This window comes from Mirounga leonina, unplaced genomic scaffold (assembly GCF_011800145.1).
Source record: "Mirounga leonina isolate KUSES-001 unplaced genomic scaffold, KU_Mleo_1.0 Mir_91, whole genome shotgun sequence".
NCBI lineage: Eukaryota > Metazoa > Chordata > Mammalia > Carnivora > Phocidae > Mirounga > Mirounga leonina.
Genome location: NW_023270839.1, coordinates 12,615,095 through 12,632,893, shown reverse-complemented (window position 1 = coordinate 12,632,893; position 17,799 = coordinate 12,615,095). Strand labels below are relative to the sequence as shown.

At 41.1% G+C, this 17,799-nt stretch overlaps 1 protein-coding gene and 1 long non-coding RNA gene across 2 annotated transcripts in view; one reads left to right on the top strand and one right to left on the bottom strand.

The window, feature by feature from the left end:
* ZNF770 (zinc finger protein 770) overlaps nucleotides 1–17,799 on the top strand; it is a 97,819-nt gene that overhangs the window by 16,755 nt on the left and 63,265 nt on the right. The gene's annotated exons all lie outside the window — the stretch shown is intronic.
* Nucleotides 1–17,799, bottom strand: part of LOC118003456 — a 115,162-nt gene that overhangs the window by 40,721 nt on the left and 56,642 nt on the right. The window lies entirely within an intron of this gene.

Here is a 17,799-nt window from a genome sequence, read left to right as displayed (position 1 = left end):
CAGAAAAATCAGTTGCCTGTCTTTGCAAAAGAAATTTGGAATTTTGAGCCACAGGGAATGGAGGCAAGACTATTTTCTGTGGTGGTTTTGCTTCTGCATCTTGAGTTAGAGAGGCCAAGTCCACTCACCTTCTTTCTTTCTTTCTTTCTTTTTTTAAGATTTTATTTATTTATTTGAGAGAGAGAGATCACAGAGGGAGAGGGAGAAGCAGACTCACCACTGAGCAAGAGCCTGATGCAGGGCTCAATCTCAGGACCCGGAGATCATGACCTGAACCAAAGACAGACAGTTAACTGACTGAGACACCCAGGCACCCATCCACTCACCTTCTCAGAGCATCTTTTTGATCTGACATCCCTTGGTGGGTCATCCCTTAGCTATTTATGGGTAATCTTAACTGCTGGGTTGAAATGCCGTATTCTTCCTTTAAATATCTACCCAAGGCCCCAAAGTAATGGATGTGTTTTTAATAAATCTAACACATAAATCATTCATCGGATATACTTCAAAACAGAGAAACTGTCAGAACACCCTGAAAGATTCATTAGAACATTTTTTTTGCAGACACTGTCACCAAGTTAAATAAATGTATGTCAACTCAAAACAGAGATGAGAAATGGCAGAGTGCTTTATGGATTGAGAGTCAAGAAGATAAGAATTCTAGTCTTGTTTCTATTGCTGACTTGTTTAATGACTGTAGTGTGTTTATCACTTATTCCTAACTACTCTTACCTCTGGCCAAAAACCAGAACAATGTCTACAGAAGATTTTGAGCTCCTAAGAGAATAGCTCTCAGTAAGTTCAGTTGGCAGTAATAAAGCCTTCCATGTATAAGCATCGAGTTAGCTTGCCTAGATTCAAGTCCCAGCCCCACCATAGCTTGGTACTTAACTCTGAATTAATCCCTATTGAAGAGTATTAAGAGGCCTATTGTTATTGTATATAATACTGCAATGAACATCTTTTAACACATAGATGTGTTTGTGCATTTATATGTTTATACCTGTAGGGACAATTCCTAAAAGTGGACTTCTTCGCTCTAAGATTAGGTAAACTTAAAATGTTCATGTATATTGCTAACTGGCCCTTCAAAAAAGTTATGCCAAATTTGTACTCCCGAGTATATGTATGTTCCTATTTCCTCACACCGTTGCTCACACTATTCTTTAGCAATTTTTTGTTTTTAATCATTATCAGTCTCAAAAGTCAAAGAGGGAATTTCCCTTCTTGAAGTAAAGATGTGCATCTTTTCATATTTCAGTAGTCTTTAATTAGTTCATACCCCATTCCCAATTGTCTCAGGTATATGTGGTGTTTTTCTTATTGCTTTATACTGCTCTTGATAGATTAAGATCTTTGTAAAAACAGAAAAGTTGGGAAGAAATTCTAATTTCATTCACAGGCAATATTTATAAATTTGAAAATTTTATGGTAATTGGCATCACTAACTGAAAAAGGACAAAACCTCCCCAGGTATGAATAAGTAAAAGGACCTAGCTGTGTATAACCTAAGTTATTACCATACTAATCACTGAAATAACCCATTTATATGTAAAGCAAAATGCAAAGAAGCCAAGATGTGATCTCTGCCCTTAAGGAGTTCATAGTAAAGAACATAAGACACATTCACGTGAAATGATAATAATCTGAGATCATAAAAGGAACAAGTGATATAGACCATAAAATGCTCTAGGAATTAATGAAGGAAAGCTCATCTTCAGTTGGAGTAGTTAAAGAAAATAAAGATTATCACAAAAAAGAAAACACATGCTTGAATAGACAGAAAGATTCAGAAGTGTGAAAGTGAGAAGACAGGGGCAACAGTTAAGTAGACAAGTGTCTACATCCAAGAAAGGTTTGGATGAGGGAGCAGTGGGAAAGTTTACACATGGAAAGATGGGCTGGGGTCAAATTATTGAAGGCCTTGGCTATCTGGTTTAGGTTGGATTTTATGCTATAGGAGCAACTGAAATTTTTGACAAGAGTATAGACATAATGAAAATAATTTTGGGGCACCTGGGTGGCTCAGATGGCTAAGCGTCTGCCTTCGGCTCAGGTCATGATCCCAGAGTCCTGGGATGGAGTCCTGTATCAGGCTCCCTGCTCCTTGGGAGCCTGCTTCTCCCTCTGCCTCTCTCTCTCTCTGTCTCTCATGAATAAATAAATAAAATCTTCAAAAAATAAAAAATAGGGGCACCTGGGTGGCTCAGTCATTAAGCGTCTGCCTTTGGCTCGGGTAATGATCCCAGGGTCCCAGGATCGAGCCCTGCATCAGGCTCCCTGCTCAGCGGGAAGCCTGCTTCTCTCTCTCCCAGTCCCCCAGCTTGTGTTCTCTCTCTCGCTGTCTCTCTCTGTCAAATAAATAAATAAATAAATAAATAAATAAATAAATAATAAAAAAAGAAAAAAAAAGAAAAAGAAAATAATTTTTAGAATGATCATTTTGATCTGTGAATGATGAATGAATGAGTGAATGAATGGAAAATGTTGCATTAGAACAGGGGATGACAATTGTACTAATACTTTCTGTGGGAGAGAATCAACTAGTTTAAAGAAAAAGTGGTTTATATTTTCTTTTTTTTTTAAAGAGTTTATTTATTTATTTGACAGAGAGAGACACAGTGAGAGAGGGAACACAAGCAGGGGGAGCTGGAGAGGAGAAGCAGGCTCCCCGCTGAGCAAGGAGCCCAATGTGGAGCTCGATCCCAGGACCCCGGGACCATGACCTGAGCCAAAGGCAGACACCCAACAACTGAGCCACCCAGGCACCCCAGTGGTTTATATTTTCATCGATCTATAAGCAGCTATAGAACTAATGCTACCTAATGTTACCTAAGATAAGAAAACTGATTCAAACCCAGAATTCTTTGTGTGTAGGTTGAACATTCCGATGCAGTGCCTTTTTCTAAATCTGAGTCAGCTCTCAGACCCCGCCACTCCACTCATTCTGATGATGGTATAAGCCTTTCCTTATTGGATCTGGAATTCATACCAGTTTTCTCACAGACCAAGAAATTCCAAACATGCTATTGTCATTACACCTCATCTGTCAACCTAAGGAATGGCTTTATTTATTCTTGTGATTTGGAGAAATGAGGTGATGGTAGAAAGGGCTCAGAATAATGGGAGGAAGGTGTTGGCTTCATAGAACCAGCAATTCCTTTCTTACTTCATTTCCTTTACATGTTCCTAAAGGTTAGGTGATTGAGCTGAGCCCCCTGCACCGTAACTGCCATGCAGTATTCATTCAATAAATAGTTATTGAGCACCTACAATAAATGTTAGGTACTGTGTAAAGTACTGGGAACAGCATTTAAAATATAGAGCCAGTCCTTACCCTAAGAAGTTCACAGACCAGTGGGAAGCATAGAATCAAGTTCACATTCCACTGTTGCTCTTCACACAGGACAAGGGGCTGGACACTTCCCTTGAAACTGTCTACCCCATCTCCAGTTTACTTCATGTTTTCCTATGCTTACATTCCTGTGTGTACTGAAGCATAGAGTCCACTTCTGATGGGTATGAGAAGATAAAAGGAATTCAAATAATAATTATTTGGTAAACTCGCTGCAAAATACCAGATGTGATAGTGGTTATGGAAGTCACCAGAGAGTAGAACATGGAACCAATCCATGGAATTGGAGAGATGCAGTAAATGCATTTGCAAAGGTAAATTTTCTACTGTGGGTAATAAGTATTAAATATATGGCACAGATAGTAAGTGCTGTGGGAACTTAGAAAAAGAGGCATAATTTCCAGAAGAGGTAAGCTTTGCACTGTTTCCCAAAGGATGGATCTGATTTGAATAGGTAGAGGAGCTAGATGGTGCCATGTGGGAGCCTGATTAGCGATGGCTCTTTCAATTCCCAAGAACAGAAGCCCAGAACAAACAGACTTATGCAGGAGTGGTCCCGGGGCTTCCACATGGCTGGAGTCACGGGGTCCTATCATTTGAACTGGTTTCTCTCCCTCCCCTGGCTCTGCTTTCCCCTGCAGACTACTGACTCCATTTGGTAGCTGCCAAGTTTACAGTTTACCCCATCAACCACCCAACACAAAAGACAACTTCTCTTCCCTAAGTTCTAAACAAACTCCTGTGATTTACTCTGATTGGACTGACTTGTATCATTTTCCCATCCCTGAGTCAATCATTGTAGTGAGGAGGATGGAATTAACTGATTGGCCAGGTCTGGATTATGTCTCCACCCTTAGAACAGAAGCAGGTGGGGTCAGCCCCATCTGAGCCACATCAGAACAAGATTAGGGAAGAAAAAAACTGTAACGCTATTACCAGAAAAATAACAAAAATCACCATCACTAAAACACTCTATGATAAAGAACTTACTATGAGTACTAAAAAACTTACTCACTGGGTACTATTCTAGACAACATTCATATGTTGCTTATTTACTCGTCCTATACCCTGTGAAGGAGCTAATCTTATCCCCATTTTCAGATGAGGAAGCCAAGGCATGGAGATGTAAAGGAATTGATCACACGGCTAGTACACGTCAGGCCAGGGATTGGAACCCAGGCTGTCAGACTGCTGAGTTCATGGTCTTACCCACTCTATTATACACACAGAAAACTAGCTAATGCTCAGACTCAGAAATGAGCAAAGTAAATCCCACGAACAGTGAGAAGACCAGCAATAGAGGACAGTAATTTTGGTCTATTCTCACAGCTATGGAAACAATATCCAGAAAGCTTGTAGGCAGTGCTATCCTCACCAAGAGGTCAAGATCTGACCAGACCCAGGCGACCATCAGCTGAACTTCCAAGGGGAAACTTTTCCAAGGGAAAACTGAGTGATGCCCCAGAAGCTACCCCAGCCCAATCCTCTCGACAGGTTGTGGTTCGCACTTTTATGCAACGGACCGAGGACTGATTTCATATCTATGTCTGATTCTCATTCTCTGTCTCTCTCTCCTGCTTTGAAACGTCATTCATGCAGCATATATTCATCTTAGTTAAAACGAACAATGCATTTAAAAACACACACAAAATCAAACAATTGCCATTTTGGCATGGAGAACCAGCAGCCCCCGGCTTGAGTCTGTTGACTGTGCATTTCCTGATGTAAAGAAAAGCCAGCACAGTTGAGAAAACACCGCAAAGCATTATATGGCGACAGCTTGTGTACTTCAGAAGAGAAATGGCTACATTAGGAAAAGTTTTTCTCCCTTTGATGTAGAATATGCTATCTTTTGTTTTGTATTAAAATGGGAGTTAACTTTAAATAAATAAAATTCAGCCTGTAGGCTTCAGAAAACTAATGTTGTATTTTGATAGTGTCATTTCTCTGATCCTTGAAAGCATTATGGGAGTTAACTTGGGCCTTTATCGTGGTTTTCCTTTATGGCGTGGAGAGCACATTATTTTTTCACTCTGTGTTATTGATTTCCCCTCACTTCCTCCCACATTTTCTCTTCGCTAACTGTTACCTCTGCCCCTGCTGCTCCCCCACTCACTGACAGGGCAGGTGAAGAGATTTTCTCCCGTGTCTTGGGCTGCTTTCCCTACCACCTTAGTGCTCCCTCCTCAGGTACGAACCTCTCCTCTGCATGGTTTCAAAATGCAGATAAGCCAAGGGCCCTAGACCTACATTCCTGAAGAGATCGGAGTGAGCCTCATGTTCATCTGATAAACCAGTGGAAGAACGTGCAATTTGTACTTAGCACATCTTTAATTGGACTTGAAGATGTGCCCCCTCCATTTAGGACACAGAATGCACGAACCTGATAGACTGATGAAAATGTTTTCTTTTGTGGTTTTTATTTTCTCAAAAGGGCACTGAATAGTTAACTGTCAGGTGATTTGAGCCCCTCTAGAATTTGCTAATGAAATAAAGCTTTCTTTCTTCTAAACAAAATTACTTTTAGGTAAATGAATATGTAAACGCCTCCAATAGGGTGTGCTTTGCCACATGAGAAAAAATAAGTGTTTTTATCCTTGTCCATTTTGTCCATTTTGATCACTCTTTTTATTCAAGGAATTGCATCTAAAACTGAATGTATTTGAAACATACAAAGCAACAGTTAGAAAAAGAAAAGCCTTTAAAATAAAAAAGTTGCCATGATTAAAGAGTTTTCTGAATTTCTTGGTTATTAATAAGATTTGAAATTTATAGCTTCTAGAGTTTAAGTTTTTAAAACGAAAGGTATGGGGGTGCCTGGGTGGCTCAGTCATTAAGCGTCTGCCTTCGGCTCAGGTCATGATCCCAGGGTCCTGGGATCGAGCCCCGCATCGGGCTCCCTGCTCGGCGGGAAGCCTGCTTCTCCCTCTTCTACTCCCCCTGCTTGTGTTTCCTCTCTTGCTGTGTCTCTCTCTGTCAAATAAATAAATAAAATCTTAAAAAAATAAAACAAAAGGTATGTTTGTGTGTAAGGAAGATTCATGAAATTATATGCAAAATTGTGTGTGCATATGCATATGTTTGTGTTCTGAAGAAAGGTTTCGAGGCTTTAATCAATTCTCAGGAGGGTTGATGACAGGAAGAATTCCCAGTTTGCCTGTCTCACTTTCCTTCCCTTGCTTCTCTGAAGTCAACAGCTCTCTCTCTCTCTCCTCTCTCCTCTCTCTCTCTCCAGCTTCCTATTAATCCCTTCCCAGATGAATTGTTCTTTTGTTTTCTGAACAAGTGAGGCTGAGCCAGGGTGGTTGTAGTGGTGGTGGCAGGTAAATGGCAAGACCCCTGGGGTGGGGAGGTGGAGTGAGGGCCCTGTGGGTGGGCTGTTAGGAAGATGGATGGTACCTCCTGCACCTGCCCCAAGCAGCATCTCCTGGGAGGGAAATGGTGCCTCCAAGATGCTACTATGTCCAACTTCCATTACATTGAGGATACGCTGAAAGAGACTGTCAAGGGGAGAAACTGAAGTGGGTAGTAGCTTTCCCGGAATACTCCACCGTGATCCGCTTTTTTCCATTTGGTTTTATTTTTTACTTGAGGTTTTGGGGCATTTTCCCCCCACTTTCCTTAGTTTCTGTATCCATTACCACATCCTAACACTCTAATTGGCTTTCTGTGGGGCAAACAAGAGGTATTGCTTCTGGCAGGATAGGATTTTCTGTCCTGTTGATTGATGGGTTAATTTTTATCGAGCACAGTGTGGTACCAGCAGAACCAAAAATCCAAGACATAATTCCAGCTTTAGGAGTTTACGTTCTAATGAAAAGTAAGACAGACATCACATGCAAACCTCCCAGTTTCTTTCTCTTACCAGTAGTTTTCCCTTCTCTCTCTCTCTTTTAAGACAAGTCTACATAAGCAGTAAGTGGATATTGAGGCACCTAGACAGATAACTTAGGGCCCAGAAACATGCCATTAAAAAAGGAGGGGAGCCGATTAGATCAAACACCCTAGTGGGGGGAGTGGGTTCACTGGAAGAGTTTGAGTGGTTGTTCAATGCTGGACTTTAAAACAGGAAAACATTTCTCCAGATTCTTTTGGTTCTATCCTGTGTCAAGTTAGATTAAATTATGTCAAGTTAGATTAAAGAAAGTCCCATTCTTGGACTATGTAATAGTTTAACCCCACACAGAAATCCCTTCACTGAAATACAATTCAATACTACCTGACTTAATCTCATGAAGGTCTGACGATTTTTCAGTAGTCATTTGAAGAATGCTTCATTGTCCCTCCATGTCCATGATATAAGAATCCATATGCTCATTGATCCGTAAATTACCAGGCCCCCCCCAAAGAAGTTTCCCTTTCCAGACAGTTCTCTTTCCTTTTATCAAACACTCAAAGTTAAGTGACTCAGAGTGTTGTCCAACTTGCTCAGAGGAAATTTAGTGCTCAAATGAGCTCATTGTTTCATCTCTGAATCAGTCACAATATTTCTCTTTTTTTTTAAGATTTTATTTATTTATTTGTCAGAGAGAAAGAGAGCACAAGCAGGGGGAGCGGCAGGCAGAGGGAGAAGCAGACTCTCTGCTGAGCAGAAGCCCAACTCGGGACTGGATCCCAGGACCCCGAGATCATGACTGAGCCGAAGGCAGACACTTAACCAACTGAGCCACCCAGACGCCACGGTCACAATATTTATGAACTACGATTTCCTCATCCATAAAGTGATGTATATTGGAGATGATGATCTTTACGATTCTTCCAGCTCTGAAGCACCTCCCAACACACACACACACACACACACACACACACACATTCTTATATGATTTCTGATCTCATTCATACCCTTACTTAATTACAATAGAAGCTGCGTAAGAGCATGACCCGCGTCTGCCTTGTTCACCTAGATTCCCCTGGTTCCTAGCACATAAATGGAGTGCACTAAATATATCTTGAATGAATAAATTACTCTACATTCATAGGGTTATGTGCCTCAAATTGTTCTTTGGAAGGAAACAGTCCATTAAAGAAGTTCTCACATTTTATTTGCATATAATTCTTATATTGTATGTAAAAATCTTATGCTTACTCTGCCTGTGTAGCTACAGGTAAAATTTTGTCATTTCCTTCTCCTCTTTTCTCTTGTTGATCTGGTTCTCTTGCATACTATTTCATAAAAGGCCCCTATTTAAAAAATACAGCTAAAATGTAGAACGGGACACTTACACGCAGGTGGCCAGAGCTGGGGCTGCTCAGAAAGAAGGGAGCAAGGTCCCTGAGCCCACGGAGGCCAGGTCTGCTGCCACCAAACCTACCAGCTGACAGCCAATCTAACAACACACAGAAGGAACAAAGCTCCTTGCTCCCTAGGCTAAACATGTTAACCCCCACAACAATGGGTCTGATCCTTCAGAACTGGGCAGAATGAGCCAACCACTGGCACAGAGGCCCCGGAGACTCCCACTGCTGCCCACTGAGAGAGTCCACGGTGAGGGCTAGGGTCTGAACAACTTCAACCACGTTCAATGTGCTGATTTTCTCTCTTCCTGCCAAGTCAGAGGTTTTTCTCTAAACATAAAGCTTAGCCAGAACAATGAGATGGTGTTCTTGGATAGGTGGACAGCAGAGAGTTAAAGGGTGGATTATGGGCAAGGTCCAGGAAAAAACAGGAACCCGATATGGGAGAAGAGATGTACTTGGGGGGCTGATGTGCTCCCTCTAAATGGCACTCTCAAGTGCAGGCCTTCCGATACATTTGATGGGCAATGCTGCCCTCTAGTGGCCAATGGAGATAAGCACAGGTTCCAGTTAAATTCCCCTAATACTTAGGGTCATCTTTTGTTGGGGATTTCATCAGCAGGTTTGAGATTACTTTGCTTTGAGATCTTGAATTGAAAAGACAGACATTTTACCAAAACACATAACTCCTTTTTTTTTTAATTTTTTAAAAGATTTTTAAAATTTATTTATTTGACAGAAGGAGACAATGAGAGAGGGAACACAAGCAGGGGGAGTGGGAGAGGGAGAAGCAGGCTTCCCGCTGAGCAGGGAGCCTAACGCGGGGCTCGATCCCAGGACCCTAGGATCATGGCCTGAGCCGAAGGCAGACGCTTAACGACTGAGCCACCCAGGTGCCCCCAAACACATAATTTCTTATAAAAGAACTCGTCTGACTCTCCTCCTCTTTGCTCGTTTTTCCATGATGTTTGTACATAACGCAATCAGTTGGCCTTCCCAGCAAACCACTGGGCCCTGGCCCTTGAAGAAGCCTGGGGAAGCTTGGCACCTCTCTTACACCTCGTGTGCTGGCTACTAGAGGGCCACTGGGAAAGGCACGGGGTGGACATTTTCTCTCACTGCTCCTTTCAGTTGGAAGGCTGTGTCCTTATTTCCTCACATGGCTGGTTCCTTCCCATCACTTAGCTCAGCTCAGAGGCCACCTGGCTACAGCAGCCCAACCACACCCCCACCTTAGTGCCAATCCCCAGCACGTGACCACTCTCCTGGCTCAATACAGCTCATTGCTTTTCAAAATTATGTTTATTTGTTTCCTTATTTACTGTCTCTCTCTCCCCCATCACAATACTACCTTTATAACAGCAGGATCTTTATTTTTTTTTTCCACTCATAGATCTCCGAACACTAGAAAATGTTGCAGGTGTTTGGCACATAGCCAACTCTCAATAAATATTTCTGAATGAATGATGAGACTCTTTATCTCCTAAAACTTCTCTCCCAATAACAATATTTGTGTCTAACATCTTGCCATCTCCAATGTTGGGAAAGTGGGACATGGAGATCTAGGCAGAATTTCACTAAGGGAACCTGGAAGGTACACAATCCCTATCCATGCATTGGCAGATGCAGCAGATTAGAATTGCAAATTACTAGAGCTAGGTTTAATGGAATTTCTTAAAAGTCTGATTATCTGTGTTTCCCCTCGTCTACTCAGCAAAAAGTCCTATTGTAGGCAGGTACAGTTTTCTAAAACAATGGAAACACACAGAAAAGAAACAGAAAAGAACATAATGACACAGAAAATTCTCATAGTCTTTTCAATAATCAAATGTCAGTTGGTAGCAGTCTGATTTCATTTAACTGATTTGAGACATAAACTCATTACCAGGAGAGTTTTTAAGAGGATGATGTCCTTTCTTGGTCATACCAGCATATCCTGTGCTGTGACCACAGTATCTGCCCTCATTACGTCTTTTAAAGCAACAATTTCATGTTTCCTTACTTACCCGTAGAACCATCTTTATGTGTTTTGATAGTCTACTTACATCAGGGCTTTTCTCCTTTTCTTTTTTTTTCTTCCTTTTTTCTCCCCATATAAAATATAATATGCCACACTAATGTGTAAAACAAAACAAAACAAAACAAATCCTGAGCTGCTCTGGTTAAAGCCAAGTTAGGGACCCCGAGTCCTGCCCAGTGAGCCTCTCTCATCATTCTTTCCTCCCTCCCTCCCCTTCTCTCATGATGGAAGCCACTGGGTTCCCTCGGGGGAGTTACAGCATTCCTGAATATAGACAGAAACCAATGGTGGAGATCATACCCATAGTAACCCCAATACTTTTCTTAAATATTCTAATATTCTATTATTAATTCTGGCTAAAGAGAAGCACTTGTTAAACAGGCTAATGTGTGATTTCCATACATTTGCTCATTCAGTAAACATTGTGGATTATGTTCTTACCACGTGCCAGGCTCTGCTAACAATGGGGGATACCTGTGAAACAAATGGGGCCCCTGCTTTCACAGAGTTTATTGCAGTTGGAGATACTGATAAATAAAGAGACAGTTACAATACAACGTAGCAAATGTGATGATAGAGTAAATACAGTGGGGAGCATCCAAGGAGTACACTTAGCAGGAACTTCATAGATCACAGAAGGCTTTTTGGAGGTGGAGAGAGAGAGAGAGATGGGTGAGGACTTTGGAACGCAGTTTTCCAGTTAAGAGGATAACACATTCACATGGGCCCAGGGTGGGAAAGAGCATGGCTCTTCTGAGGAACTGGAAGAAGCTCTGTTTCAAAGGAGCATCAAGTGTATGGGAGACACAGTGGGGAAAGGAAGGAAAGGTCAGGCTGGAGAGGTGGGCAGAGTCTACATCACAAAGAGCTATATAAGTAATTGTAAAAAGTCTGGACTTTAGCTGGAGGACAATATAAACCTATTGAAAGATTATAATCAGGAAAATGATGTGATCAGATCAGCTGTAGTTTAAGAATGCCAGCAAGGCTGATCAATGAGATTAATGAGGAGAATGTTGTGGTAATTGAGATGAGAGATGATGGTGGTCTAATTCAGCAAATGACCATTGAGATGGATTTAAGGGGTAGAAGATTCTACTCAAGAAGTAGGATCAACAAGATGTGGTTGTGGTTGAATATGGGAGATGAGGGGAAAGGAAAGGAAAAATATGTCCAGGCTTCTGGCTTGAGCCACGGAGTGGATGGAGATTCCATCACCAGTTCAGGGGAACTAATATGGGCAGAGGGATAATGAGTTTTATTTGGACATGTTGTGGGATATGTTTGTGAGACAAGCAAGTGGAAATAATTAGGATGCAGTCGTGTATGTGGATTTGAACCTCAGAAAAAAGTATGGCCTAAAGATTAAGATACAGGATTCATCAGCATATGTGGTTGGTGATACTTGAAAACATGCAAATACATAAGATATCCAAAAGATTTCATAGAGAAAGAGAGGGTCTAGAAGAGAAACTTGCAGGACAACACATGTAATGGGCAAACAGAAGAAGAAGAGCTCCACAGGACACAGCGAAGGAAGTAACAAGGAGGTGGAAGGCAAATTTTTGGAAGCCAGAGGAAAAGAGTGTTTCAAGGAGAGAGTGGTTGACGATGTTGGATTTTGCTGAGAGATAGCTGAGCAATGTTCTTTGGTTTTAGCCAGAAGGCAGTCATTGGTGACCTTAGTGAAAATAATATCCATGGAAGTCATAAGAATAGAAGTCACATTGTTATAAGGTCAAGGGAAGATGGGAAAGTAAAGACAACAGGGAGACAATTCTTAGGAAGCTTCTCTATGAAAGAAAAGTAAGAACACATGGTGATAATGGAATAGAAATGTAAGGTCAGAGGAGATTTTTGTTTGATTTTATGTAGAAATACTGATGGAAAGGAAAGTATTATCATTCCTATTTTATAGAGAATCAAAGAGGTTAAGCAATTTACCCGAAGTCATATAATCAGCGAGCTAGGATTCAAACGTAGGTCTGTCTGGCTCTATAGTCCTTGTTCTTAACTATAAATATACAGGAATAACTCAGTTCTAGGTTCTGGCTTGCCAATAGAGTTTACTAGCTCAGAATCATATTCTAGTCAGTACTAGGGGGGAAAGCAAATATCAGGTACCCCACCCCCATTTAATGGACTAGGAAACTGAAGCTAGAAGAGTCTGGCTTATGCTTGCATAGCTCACTAGTGGCAAATCTCAGCTCTGCTCTTTGTCTCCTTTTATTCTATCTTTCATAACATCTCCACTTGGCTTAGGAGATTCGGAGTGGGAGAATAAGACATGAAGTATCTTGGTATGACAACCAAGTGGGTTAGGCTATTTAGATTTGCTGCATAAATATTGTGAAGCTAAAGTGATCTCTAAAAACTCTGCTTAGCATGCTAATATGTAAATAAGTAAAATTCTGAAGATGTATGCCTAACCTCCCATATATTATATTTCTAGTAAAAATGATCAAAATTAGCACTTTCCAACTCAACCTCAGTTGGTGTTATTCACCTGGTTACATAAGTATATAATAATTGCCAATGTTATCCTCAGGGAAATGAATGTATCACTTTTGCATTCCCTGTTTAATCTGCCGCAAGTTGTGTAAGTACAGATTGGATAATTAAGGGAAGTTTTAGAAATGAGAGACGTAAGAACATAATGAAATAAAAAATAACAGTATATAAAATTGTGCAGTAGAGGTGGTCAACCTTTTTGTAACACAAAACTCTTGTCTAGGTATGCATCAGATTCAGTTCAGTGACATAATGGTTTAAAATATGAAAATTAACAAACAGGTAAGAGGTTCCATCTCGATAAGTTTTGCTCTTGGTGTCTACTCAAATACCTCTTAAGCAAGCCCACAGATTTTGCTTTCAGGCAATGTAAACTAAAACCCTACTGATTCAGAGCATGTGCTCAGGAATCAGACTGCTTAGCTCAAATGCTAGTTGCATGTGTACTAATTTAGTGACCTTAGGCAAGTCACTTAACCTCCCTATGTCTCAGATTAGTCAGTATAATATGAGGATATTCACCGTGTCTATTTTGGGGGCATAGTTCTCCACGGGTCTCTCATATTGTTACCTATCTTAGGAAGATACTGACTTCCCATTGTTCTAGGTTACCTTCTCAAGGATTTGTAAGCAAGCAGCCTTGGAACATAGAAATAGGGTCTCCCTCAGAGCAGAGGGCAGGCATACTTACTGCCTATTACAAAAGATTTAGGTTTACTAAGCTTAGGGCTCCTCTTCTACAACACAGTCCACTGTGTATGCTGGCATCCCCATGGAACTTCAGGGCCAGAAGAACTACACAAATAAGCTGTTGCTCATGCTGTAGGCTGAATCATGAGTAATAAAGTCCTTTGTCTCTGACCCAGGATACTTGTGTCTTCTGCCAGCACTCAGAAGCTTGGCAATAGAGCAAAATCTCAGATCCCTTGCAGTTCTTCACAACTTAGAGAATTTAAAGATGAAATGAGTTTGTTCATTGAAAATGCTTAGCACACTTCTTGGTACTTAGTAAGCACTCAATAAATGTTAACTCTGTATCAGAACCATCACAATAGAGGTATGCCCATGGGAGTGTCACATAAGTGAAAGCATGTATTATGCCTGAAGCCCCACTAACAGAAATCAATCCTGTGTGTTAAAGGCCCAGAAAAATCTTTGTTGAATGAATAGATGATATCCCAGAGAGAAGTACAGGGAGCCTTTCTCTGTCATCCAGAAGTAGACTTCTAAGTAATTGAAGTGTCCCTGTCCTCAAATTATCTCCACCAAATTTGACAACCATTTTACCTACTGAAAGGAAACTCCATCAAAAGTCAAAGATAAAAAGAAACAATAAAATAACAAAACAAACTTTTGACCTACTTTGTTATGCATTGAAAGGCACACTTTGGCAGACAAAAAGGCTTGTGCTGGGTAATTGTCATCAGTGTTTCACTTAATATTTTAATGAGCTGAGCAACTGACATCCTGGCTGAACACATGCCTTTTGTGGGTCTTGTTGCTAAGCAAAAAAGTGTATAAAAAACTTGTTGTCCTGTTTTTTTAAAAAAAACAAAAAACAAAAAAACCCCACATAATTCTTTAAAACATAAATACATCCCAACTGTCACTTGGATTTATACAAAGATGATTCCTGTCATCCTCCTTCCAGCTCTCCTCATATTTTCCTTCTTCAGAGCTGCTGAGTTGGGTTCCAGATCCCTGTGCTGGTTCCTGGATACAGAGCAGATCCTTCTGAGCCAGGACATGTCTGCCAGGATGGGCAGCATCGTCTTTAGCTATTTCTCTCCTCTCTTCTCCTCAACCCTTCCCAGAACTACACTGATACATTTGTTTTAATATTCCTTCTTTCTTTTCAACTGGCAAAGTCTTCTCCAAAGCCGATGTTTTTCTCTTTTTGCTCCTTCCTCTTCTTTTCTCTCTTCCCTCCTTTTCCCCACTCTCTGGGGAGGGGTGATTTATTGGAAGCCCCAGGATGATCAAGAGGCAATTTTAGAGAAGCAGGGGACATTAGTAATGTGATTCTAAATTGGGCAGGAGTAACAGCAAACTGAATACTCTTTAAGCAATGTGGTATTTACATTCCTTATTTGCTGGCCCTTGAAGAAAAGCATTAAAATTCTCCCCATCAGGGACACCTGGGTGGCTCAGTTGGTTAAGCGTCTGCCTTTGGCTCAAGTCATGATCCCAGGGCCCTGGGATTGAGTCCTGTGTCAGGCCCCCAGCTCAGCGGGGAGTCTGCTTCTCCCTCTGCCTCTCCCTGCTGCTTGTGCTCTCTCTCTCTCTCTGTCAAATAAATAAATAAAATCTTTAAAAAAAATAAAATAAAACTCTCCCCATCATACAGATGGGAGAGCAAAGGACTGAGAGATTAAGCTACCACACTAGGTCTAACAGAGAATAAATGGCAACACCCAAATTTATGCCCAGACAGAGCAACTCCAAGGCTGAATCTTAGCCCTGTGATCTCATGTCTTGAGCTCAGATTTGGGGGATAAATAAGAGTTATCTAAACAAATTAATAAAGGAGAGGACAAGTTTTTGTACGCAGAGGGCCCAGCATTATATACAGATGGAAAGATGTGAACCAGCTTATTAAGTTTGGGGAACCACAATATCCACAGGGGAGTAACCAGGAAACAAACATACAAAAAACCTAGGAAACTCTGGACACTCACTTATGACATAGCATTGGAGTAGAAAGACATGGAGGGTCATATCTAAGAGATCTGGATTAGAATAACATCTATCATAATGGTCTATGCATTATTTAACCTCTGTAAGCCTCTATTTCCTCATCTCTAAAACTGAGATACATTTCACAGTTTAATGGCACAGATTTTAAAAAGATAACATATGAAATAGCTTTGTAAACTATGGCATTCTATGCAAATATCTCCCTCTTAGCTTCTTCCCCTCTGTCATGGAAAGTAGGTTCATAATTGGGACTCAGGAAGCAACTATAAAATAAAGGACATTCCAGGGGCCTGGGGAAATCTTGCAGGCAGGCTGCACTCTAGAAGTTATTCTTTTCTAGCCTGAGGTCTGGGAGGTTTATGAGACCCATCCTAACCCAGTGGCACAGAGAAATCAGTTTTGTCAAAGACATTAGTCAAGCATTTTTCTACTAGAGGCAATTGCACCTTTGAACTCTAGCATTTTATGGATTTTTATGAAATACGATAAGAACAGAAATACTAAAACAAAGGAATGTTAGACTCTTTATCTTAAAAACTGAACTTTGAGAAGATACGGAGAACTCTGGGATTTGTATATCTGCTCTAATCCAATGAGCTGGTGTGGGAGGCAGGGTCAGTGTGGGATGTGGACCGGAGCAAAAGCTAGGCTGATCAGCAGATGAGGACGAGGCCTGTAACAGAAGATCCCAAGCCCACTGAGCCACCTCCTCAAGCCACCACTCAGTTTCAGTACGTGGAATGATTTAGAGCCATTTGCAAGTCGGGCAACACTAGCCAGCAGAAAATTCTGTCACGTTTTGAGGGCTCTTCTCTGTCCCTAAACACCCTTCTAGGAGCTAAAGAGATGGCCATGGACAGGACCAGCAATATCACTGCTGTCTTGGAGCTTATATTCTAGGCCCAGGTGGGTAGGGGTGGAGAGTATAAATGAACCAGGTAATTTCAAATGAAGTGCTCAAAGACATATGGGAGGTGCTCACTAGTATTTGTTAACTGGATAGATAAATGAGGCCTAAGATTCTCTCAAAAGGCCATCTTTGTGCAGCAAGGCAGTCAAGCCAACTGTCTTCATTGGCAGTGCCATTTAAAGCAGTCATTCAGATTCATTCAACCATTTAGCAAAGAGTTCTTAAGCATCTATGCCATGCCAGGCACTATGCTAGTAAAGACAAACCTATCCCACTCAGTAACCCTTTCATTGAGGAATCAGCTTCTGTTGACTTTGTTCTTCTACTGATTTTGCCCACTTTCAGATTCAGGCTGAATGTACCTGCTACTAGGAGGGACATAGAAGGCTTGGTGCCAAAAGGCTTGCAGAGCCTGGATGGTCCAGGCTTCCCATCTAGGAGAAGTAAGGACTGACATTTTCACAAGGCAGGTGGCTCCCTGCTGGAGTTTCCCGTTGCCCTCAGAATCTCATGTAAAACCAGTAAAGAAAACGAAAGCTAAGCATTAGGCAGTGCAGTGATCAATTCTTTCCCAAGCATGAGCATACATGCTATTTAATTTATAGATGGGTAACCCGACCACAGAATTCTCCAGAAGTCTAGACATCCAGAAGTCTCCAATATTCTAAAGTCTAAAAGTCTAGAAGTTTACCTTCTGTAAAGAGGAGCGGGAAATCATTACAGAGGAAGAGTCTTACCGGCTGCTACTTCCACCCAGCAGAGCAGAGTCCTGTGACTGTTGCAGGTCCCCTAACCGCTGGCTCTCCCTGAGCCCACAAACATGCATAGACACATACAAATCATTAGGACAGCTTTAACCATCTTATTATTAATGTTTAAGATATGAGAGGAAACAAATTTGGCCAGTTCTGTGGTGTCTTTTCTTCACTAAATCCCATGAATCCTTTGGGAAAAGCCTACTCTTTCTTCCCAAGATACAAATCTCTCTTCCAGGTGCCTGTTAATCCTTTTATTTATTTATTTATTTATTTATTTATTTATTTATTTATTTATTTATTTATTTATTTATTT